This window comes from Rosa chinensis, chromosome 4 (genome assembly GCF_002994745.2).
Source record: "Rosa chinensis cultivar Old Blush chromosome 4, RchiOBHm-V2, whole genome shotgun sequence".
NCBI classification, from domain to species: domain Eukaryota; kingdom Viridiplantae; phylum Streptophyta; class Magnoliopsida; order Rosales; family Rosaceae; genus Rosa; species Rosa chinensis.
This window is the reverse complement of record NC_037091.1, coordinates 38,345,968-38,356,355: the sequence shown is the minus strand read 5'-3', so window position 1 is coordinate 38,356,355 and position 10,388 is coordinate 38,345,968. Positions and strand designations below refer to the sequence as shown.

At 38.7% G+C, this 10,388-nt stretch overlaps 1 pseudogene; it reads right to left on the bottom strand.

The window, feature by feature from the left end:
* Positions 1-2,512: 2,512 nt before the first annotated feature.
* Positions 2,513-8,413, bottom strand: LOC112198172 (annotated as a pseudogene).
* Between the last annotated feature and the right edge of the window lie 1,975 nt (positions 8,414-10,388).

Sequence of the window (10,388 nt, the reverse complement as noted above, 5' to 3'; positions counted from 1 at the left end):
ATGAGAACCTGAGAGTTCAAGTGTTCAAAGATTGGAACATCCCCACGCGCAGAGAAAAGGCAAAAAATCCCGACAGCTTGTTTCTCTCCCGGCCGAACGCTTCTGGCGTCGCGTTTCGGTCCGGGAGGGGATGCTGATGATGAGATGCGGAGGGTGGTCTGAGAAGAAGAGGAATCTGGGCAAGAAGGTTGGGTCTTCGACCTTGGGCTGGACAGACAGTTCTTGTTCTGTCCCTCTCAGATCGGAGACGACGGTGGGTGTGGAGCAGCGACTTGATGGCCCTTTTCGGTGGTGGGATCTGGAGCTACCATTCCGGCGATCTGTGATGCGGCGGACGAGATCGAAGCGAGGCCAGGTCTGGTCGCGGTTATGGATCTGGCTGCGGTAGTATGTGGGTTGTCGGATCTGTCTGCAAAGTGGCCAGGCGGCGCGGTGGCGTAGGGTTGCGGCGGCGTGGCATGGTGATCCGTGGCGGCGGAGTGGTGACATCGGCGCTCGCCAGTGGTGGGAAGGACGGTCTAGGGCGCTTGCTCTCTTTTGGGGAAAGGGATGTTTGGGCTGGGCTCTTCCTTTTGGGCCTCACTGGTTCTGTTTTGTTTTTAGTTTAGTTAGGTTTTGGGGTTTCTGTCTGGTTGGTGTTCTATTGAAAATAAGTCTCTCCTCCTGTGAGCGAGGGTTTGGGTATTTCTGTGTCGTGTCGATGCCATTATTATGGTGTCATGGTCGGTCTGCTGTGTCATGGTCTAGTCTTTGGTCGGTGCTTTTTGGTTATCAATATGATGGTGAATCACCCTTACACGTGGTCTGGCGGTTTTGGGTCGCAGTGTCCGAACGGGTGAAAACAGTTCATCGTAAGGTTGATGGCTGGGTTGTATCGGTACAGGTTTGGTTGTTACTCAGTGTAGCTCGGGGATATGAGCGTAAAATTTGGTTAGGGGTTGGGCTTTTTTGGCTCATGGAAGTCACTCTTGTTAACGGTCCCGTAACTATGGTTCCAATATTATGTAATCTGATGGGTTATTATTGAAATTTTCTTTTTCTCAAAAAAAAAAAAGTGTTCAAAGATTGAATTTAGTCCGTAATTTAGGTCTTTTTGTGAAGAAGAAGAATGAGAATTTGTGATTAACAGAGAGAATGGGAGAGCCAGAGAGGAGTTTGACTTCGATAATTTAAGAATTCGGATGGACTTCGTTAAACAAACATACATATAAACAAAAAATATACATCATATATATAGTTTTTTCTTTTCAACCCAAAAGTTTGTTCTGAATATAAAGCCATGGATAGGACGAAATAGCTAGCAAATAAACCCAAGTCCAATCTGCAAAGTTAACTCTATAAACTTGAACTGATTACTCGGCATTCGAATGAGGCCAAGCTCCTGGCCGAGATACTGAGATAGCACAACAATCGATAAAATGATAAGTATTGAAATCAATTAAACCCACAACAATTGCACAGCAGAAAGAAGACCCACTGATCGCCCTTGATAAGTTTTGAAATCAATTAAACCCACTTACCCACATCAATTAAACATTTACACCCACATCAATTAAAGTATAAATCTATTTTTTTTTTAAGCCTAAAAATCTCAGACGGGCTCCAGCCCGCCCAAGCCACTACCTAGATCCGCCCCTGCTGTCTATAATTAGTTGTCAGTAACTATGGTTACACTGCAAGTTGTAATACTAAGAGCAACTCCAACAGATTCCCTATATTTTGATTTTTCTCTACTTTAGGGAAAAATGAGACTGTTTTGCTCCAACAGATTCCCTATAACTATCTCTATTTTATAGAAAGAGAGGAGAGAGAAAACCAAATTCCCTATATTTACAGCAAACTCCAAAATTTTAAAGAAGAATATGGAGATTTTATAGATTACTGCAAACTAGGGAATCTGTTGGAGTTAGAGAAGAAAAATAAGCTAAAGGTTTGACTTTTGCTTCTCTATAATACAAAAATTATAAGGAAGCTGTTGGAGTTGCTCTAATAAGCCGGTTACAACTGTTGGCAAGTCAATTACTGAGTAAGACAATTGAATTTTCACTCATCATAAAGAAAGCTGCAATTCTCAATCCATTCATTCTAAAAAAAAAATTCATTCATTCTTGGGTCTCATTCTTCCTCGAGTCTGAAACACTGGAATATGCCCCCGTATTCCATATTTCAGCATCTTCTATCCTCTACTACCAGAATTTTCCCAATCTTTATCAACAACTCAGAAATATAAGCTACAGTATGAATAAATCCACTAATAATTTATATACATGCAATTGGAGATACAATCATTCAAGAGAGGCCACCGCGAAAAATTTGCTGCTTCAGTAAGAGCTGGCCCCCATTGCATGTTTCAACTTTTTTTCAAAGTCTAATGTACGAAATGTGCACACTTTACACTATCCTTAATAAAAGAATCATGTGTCGAACATTATTTTTTCATATGGCTGACGTGCACACTCACACATTGTAAAGTGCCATTTTTCTTTTTACAGAGGTGTTGGTGAGGTCAAAATTTCATGTTATATACTCATAAATTTCTTTCTAATCAATAATGCTAGGAAGATACATAGCATGCGTTGTTTATAATTAGCTTTATCTGTATTTGAAGATATATAGCATTATGTCACTGTCACTTGTGATAAACAAAGAGCACTGAAAGCCAGCAAACATTACCAATTAAAGGCCTAGAGTTAAAAGTAAAAAATATTAAAAAGCCAGACAACCAATAATGAGCAAACAGGATTTGATATTGAAGAACAAACCCAGCCTTGTTCGTGTTGATTGATCGAGATCGAGTTGACCATCATATGAATCCAGATAAATTGGTGCCTCTGCCTCTGGCCATCAAGTGCCATACTTCGAGATCGACTTCTAAATATGACAATGTAGAAAAAGCAGGTCAGTGAAAAATTATCAGAACAGATTAAGATTTTATGTTGAATGGAAAATATTAATACCTGGAATCCAACTATTAATCATCCCCATCATGTATGATCATAGCATTATTTCCACCTGAATCTTTTTTGTTGGATGATGAGGTTCCTGTTCTTTCAAGATCGACTTTAGCAAAAGAAAGGCTTCTTCTAAATATGAAAATGCAGAAAAGGCACGTCAGTGAAAGATTATCACAACAGATTAAGTTTATGTGGCATGGAATATTAATACTTGGAACCCAACTATTAATGATCATAGTGTACGTACTTCAAGGCCTCGCTCGGTATTTGGTTGATGATACTAGAGCTAGCTGGACATTGTGCGTGACCAAAATCACAAGCAGGTAATTCCAAAGCACCTCAGAAATGCTAACATTGCTCTGCCTATATTAGTTTGTCTTGCCAAGTCTTCAAATCTTTCGGTTGGAAGATGAGGTTCATGTTCTTGTTCCTGTTCCCCATCATGATGATCATCGTCTACTTCCCCGGAATTGCTGTCATCTGATACTAATGATGCTACAGCTGCCCCTTCTGCGTTTTCAAAATCAGAAATGCTAGCATTGCTCTGCCTATATCTTTCTCGTGCCACGTATTCACCACTTACTTGATCATCATCATTCTCTTGCATATTACCCAGGTGGACCCCGAAACTTTTTACGGGCAACCTTTTGCCACACGGGTAAAATGCGTGAAAAGTCACTCGAACAACAGGATCCACAACCTCTAGCTCCTTGAAAGCAATACACGTCAGACGCACATGTACATGATCATGAGCTGATGACTCGGTCGCTTTTGATTCAAAATAGTGCCCACCGTCACTATATTCTCTTTTATCAATCACAACCGTCACAGAAGAACCATCAAAACCAGCGGAGCAATCTTGGGTAATTTCAAAAACAACACAGACAACCAATCGTATTCTCTCAGCCTTCAGATTCCTAGGGACTTCTATCAAAATTTCACATATATCATAAGTTTCATGACCAGGAAGCACACTTGTGTCCACCTCACCCCTATCAAACCACTTTGGAACTTCAATTTCCGGGAGGCTTGGAAGCATAAGATTCCAACACTTCACATGCCGATCTAAGCCGGCATGCACCAGCTGCAAGATACATATGGTTGTGTTAACTATTACTAGTCAACATTGTAAAAGAGAAAGAAAAAATTATATTACATTTTGTGTGCGTGGGGAGAGAGAGAGAGAGATGGAAAACCTGATACGGTAATGTTTTTGCCATTTTCGACACCATGTCCATGCCAAAATTATCCATGTCCATGCCAAGATTATCCATAAGTCTATTGCAATTAGACAATTGCATGACTTGAAGATGTCCCGGAGTGTCTCTCTGTTCCAGTATATTTGACAATTTTGAAAGTCTTTCCAACGATACGCAATCATCCAGCTTTAGATATTTTATATTTGGTGGAAGTTCTGAAATGTCTCGAAGCCTCTTGCAACCGGCCAATTCAAGACAATGCAACTCGCGAAATTTGCTGATGCATGCCGGAAGACTATCAAAACTGCCTCCTGATAGATTAAGTACACCTAATGTGGACACACAGTCGAGATTCGTTAGGAAATCAGAGACTGATAATTTGCATCCTTCAAATTGTAGATTCTGTAGCTGGGGAAACAATAATGAACCACGATCATCATGCCCATTGTTTGAATTAGTTGAAAGCATCAAAGGAAGAGATTCTACACTTGACGAAACCAAAGCGCTCACCCTACTTGGAAATGTCTCCAGTTTTGGGCACCAAGAGAGGTCTAGAGATTCTAGATGTTGCAGCCCTCCGTACACACTGTGCGGCACATTTGTAAGGTTTGCACATCCTTTTAGTTTAAGGTGAATGAGATTTCTAAATGACAAAGGCAATTCTTCAATGAGAGTTTCAGAAGCGTCCACATTCTGCAAGGAAGTGATAAAACCAATTGATGAAGGCAGTTCTTTAATGAGAGTTTTAGACAGCTTCAATTCTGTTAAAGAAGTAAGATTTCCAATTGATGAAGGCAATTCTTCAATGAGAGTTTCAGACACGTCCAATTCCACCAAGGACGTGAGATCCCTAATTGATAAAGGCAGTCCTTTAATGGGAGTTCTAGACAGCCTCAATCTTTTTAAGCAAGTGATATTTCCAATTGATGAAGGCAATTCTTCAATGAGAGTTTCAGACGCGTTCAATTCATTCAAGGAAGTGAGATTCTCAATTGATAAAGACAATTCTTTGATGGGAGTTTTAGACAGCGTCAATCTCTCCAAGGAAGTCAGATGTCCAATTGATGAAGGCAGCTCTTCAATGAGAGTTTCAGACACGTCCAATCCCACCAAGGAAGTGAGATCCCCAATTGATGATGGCAATCCCTTAATGGGAGTTTTAGACAGCTTCAATCTCTCCAAGAAAGTCAGATGCCTAATTGATGAAGGCAATTCTTCGATGAGAGTTTCAGACACGTCCAATTCCACCAAGGAAGTGAGACATCCAATCGATGAAGGCAATTCTTTAAGGGGAGTTTCAAACAGCTCCAATACTCTCAAGGAAGTAAGATTTTCAATCGTTGAAGGTAGTTGTTTGATTGGAGTTCCACCCAAATCCAAAACTTCCAAGGAAGTGCAACATCCAATCCATGAATGCAGTTCTTTTATGCCACTTCGATTTAGATTCAATCTTTTAATGGCCTCCATCTTATGCGCAATGTTTATGAAATTCTCAAGCCTTCCACAAAAGGAAAGCTTAAGATCCCTCATGGATTTCCAACTAACTTTAGTTGGAAAAGTCTCAAGACTAGGGCAGTTCCAAAGACTCAAATAATCAAGTTTATTGAGGAATCCAACAGAACGATCCACTTCAACTAAATTTTCACAATTATCTAGATTCAAACATTGTAAGTTTGGGCTTCCGGATAAGTCCCAGACTTTTGTTAGGTATTCACAAGAGCTTAGATTTATTGATGTCAGATTTATCAGATGCTGCAAGACAGAGAAGAAAGATATTAAATAAAAAAAAAAATTGGAGAGGAACGAACAGATGATAAGCTAGAGTTACACGTGTATCCAAAAGAACATACCTTGTATCCATCTCCCATTACTGTGATGTGACTCCTAGGCATATTGATTAGAGCAAGTTCTCTTGGAATTGAATTGGATGGCAAAAATTGTAAGTGACAGTTAGGCCAATCAATTACCCTCAAGCCTTTTGGCAGATTATCAACAACTCCAGAATAGCGTCCAGAACGGTATATGAAAAGTCTAAGATTTCGAATATTGGAGAAAGTGGTACCACTAAAGCATATCACATGTGAATCTTCATGCAGCTGCACCTTGATGCCTATAATCTTGGTAATTTCCTGGTATGAAATTGCAATAGTATTAAAAAACCAAGCTCTTTCTCAAATAATTAAATTTCATATTCTACTTAGTTTTTAGGATTTTAACAAAAAATAATTAAAGTAGAGGTGAATTAAGATATGCACTTACTATATTCTCTGTTAGAACGTGGTAAACATCTTCATGAAACCACAATCTGCTACGCTTTCTGGGATATTGGGTGATTCTTGGTGGACTATATCCCTACCCATTTCTTGTAGCAAGTCATGCATCCAAATGCAACCCATGGATGTATTGATAAGGGCCTTGTCTATGAGCACGTTGATACCATACTTAGCAGGTTTGCGGTGATAAGCTTCTAGTGTTTGTATCACATGGTCTGTATATTCACCTTTGAAGAAACATGCAATGTCAAGAAAAATTTCCTTCACAGTGTCATCCAAACTGTCGTAACTTATTTGGAGAACTTCTCTAATGTTTGGGCTTTTGAAACCCTCTAATGCAGCTTCCCATAGCTCTACATTTTCATTGCATAGAGCAGAACCTAAAACAGTCAAAGCTAATGGAAGACCATGAGCATAGCATATTGCACGTTCTGTGAGTTCTACATAACCATCCAAAGGTCGACTTCTTTTAAAGGCATTCATACTGAAAAGCTCTAAAGCTTCATCATGATTCAATTCCTCAACCTCGTACATCAATTTAACACTATGACCTCTCAGCAATTTCTTATCCCTTGTTGTTATGATGATTTTACTACCCATACCAAACCAACTAAGTTCACCGGCTAACTTGTTCAACTGATCCATGTCATTCACATCATCAAGAACTAAAAGAACCCTTTTGTACTTCAATCTTTCCTTTATCATAGTGATTCCTCTAGCTACATTTGTCACCTTCAATTTTGTTCCCTTTAGAATCTCACAAAGAAGTATCTCTTGTAGTTTGACGAGGCCTCCACCGTTTGAATTTTCTCTAACATTTTCTAAAAAACAACTCCCATCAAATTTATGAGCAATTGAGTTATAGACAGCTATGGCAATTGTTGTCTTACCTACTCCACCAAGCCCCCATATCCCTACCATATGAACATCCGTTTCCCCAACACCCAAAAGCTTATGGATCTCTTGCACACGAGGTTCTATTCCTACTGGGTACTTGGCCACATCCAACTTTGTATTGTTTATGACTTGCTCTGAAATCTCTTCAACGATTTTATGAATAACACCGGATTCAGAACAATTCCTAGACATTTAGAATAAACAACATTTAATCAAAAATACAAAAACACATTCACATTTACAGTCACAGATAAATAAAATTAAATAGATATTACGTTGTAGAAGTTCAATTACTGTAAATATAGTTTACCACCGAGTTAAGATATTATCTTTTTAGAAATTATTTGTGTACTTCATTGATTTGTCATTTGTATAACTTGATTATATATCAGGATTAATTCATCTTTTGTCAAAACAATAAAGAAATTGATCGAAAAGAAGAAAACTGAAGCTGAAAAGGAAATTTAAAGCCAGTGGATTATATAGAAAATTACTCTGAGAGAGTCCACCCTGACAAATTTGCCGCTTCTTTAAGAGCTGCCTTCCATATATGGACCTTCTCCTTGAATTTGGATTCATAATAAGCAAGTGCTTCCCCAAAGCTACCTCTGTGATTTCGTATATGCGAGGGATCGACTTTGTAGAAAACTGGTCGAACCTTTTGTTCATATGATTTCCTGCACTCGAGGATCTTGACAAGTTCATCCAAGCACCACTTGGAGGATGCATAGTTTTCAGAGAACACAATGATTGAAATCTTCGACTCTTCAATTGCTTCGAGAAGCGCTGTTGATATTTCTTCTCCTCGTCTGAGCTGATCATCCATGAAGGTGTTGATTCCCATCTGACGCAAAGCGGTGCATAGATGGCCTGTGAAATTGTTGCGTGTATCCTCACCTCTAAAACTCAGAAACACATGGTATGTCCATGGATGAGAGGCTTCTTCAATGATCACCATTGAGAGCTATGAGATAACAAGAGAGACTGTGAAAGAGTTCTGAAGTTTGGAGAAGAAAGAGGGAGATCGAGAGTACGTACATTGGATTCTCAAGTCACTGATAAAGCAAAGGTGCTGAGGATGTCCACGCGTTTTCACAATCATAAATGATGTCCACACATCTGTAAAATAGAAATGCAAATGAGCCCACACTGTCCAGTCTCCACTGTTATATCCAGTCCCACACTCGCACCAGTTTTGACCAATTGGTGTAACAAAAAGAAGATATACTGTAATAAACAAAAACTGAAAAAGTCAATTCGATCACATCAAACATCATGCAAAAGTGAGTAACTTGAATTTCATATTTCATGCAAGAATCCTAATTCAATAGAATTTTCAAGTTCCTAAATAACATATTATCTTCTTGATTAGCATTTGATCTAGTGGTAAGACATAAGTTTCAACAAATTAAGTGTTAGTTAAGGTTTCAAATTCCCATCTCTGCTCTTTTTGACAAATGGAAAAAAAGAAAAAAAAAACACATCAAGATTTCACCCACATATAATACCACATCATTTCAAATAGTAAAGTAGTATTACTGGCCTTTCATCCCAACAATATGTGCAAATGCTGCATTCCCACTTAACAAGAGAGAATACGAGTTCCAGTCATGTATGAAAGCAAAAGTGTTCAGAACCCAGCCCCAGCTGACAAAATGTCTTACGCAGAAATCAATGATCATACCAACCACTACAGAACATGATAAGGCTTGCAAGACCTTTGCCTCCGGTGTATCTTATCTGTTACCAAGCTAATATTACCGAGGCTAATTAGTAAACAAGCATGAGCTAGTTCTCTAAATTACCATCAGATATAAATCATTGGCTCTCTGCTGTCAACTGAAAGATTTAGAAACCTTAGAATTGTTATCAAATCAAATCTCAGAATAAATGGCAATTGTCATGACACCAATATTTGAAGTCACATATTTATACCCAATATTGAGTCAGTAAGCCTAGTCACTGTAATTGTTGAAGTAAAGAAAACAATGTCCAACATGTATAATTCAATATATGCAGGAGTTTCCCTCTCTACTTATCAGGAAAACAAAAAAACAAAACAAAAATTCCAGCCAAGTCACCTGATCTCTTAGGGCTGTATGTTGCAATAAAATGCAAAAACAATCAAATGTTGCTCAAACTATGTCATTAAGAAACAAAAAGAGATCTACATTTGTGTACTGTTGTTCATCACCAAGGGATAAAAATTAATTCTACAGATACAAGTGCCTTGCAAAATGAAAACCTCTCAAAGTTTTCTACATTCCTGATCATGCTTAGTGCTTCATCAATATTTTTATGAAGGTTTCATAGCAAGCAATATCAAGGACATAACCCTTAACTATCAGTAAAATAAAGATGTCATTTGCCTTATCCACTTTCTCATTCAGACAATATTTATCAATCATACTGTAAGTTGTGCCCAACTCCAGACTGCATGCCGTATTGAATTGTTGCCTCAAATGCTTTGGGAGCCTCTGCTGTCATCCTTGTTTTAAAGAGAGTATCCAAAAGCATTGTCAAGGATATGGCATTCCATGACCTATACCATTTCATCAAACAACCTTGGGGCTTTTCCGCATTGACCTATATGGCACATAGCATAAACTGAAGGACTAAACAACAGTAAGTAATAGTGCAAGGATCAGGTTTAACTCTATCAATCATTTCTTCCACAAAACTAATTAAGTGTCTCTACTGCTCCCCTCCCTTGCATAAAGCATTCAAATCACCATTGAATGTAACAATATCAAGAAAGACTCCTCCACCAATCACGTTTTCAGAAAACTGCATGGCTTCTTCCCATTGTTAGACTTGCATGAGGCAGAAGTTAGGGAAGTAATACTGACAACATCAGGCATTATGACAACAACAGCAAGTGCTTCTAGAATACTTTCTGAATACAAATAACACACACACACACACACAAGTTTGTTCTAGAACTTGCACACTTCGAAAACCTGCCAGCACTGTTGTCTGCATGTCTGTTGCTTACGGGTATGTATAATATTGTCTATAATTAAGCAGAACCCACCTTCCGAGTCTGATGTTGGATCCCTTCCTTT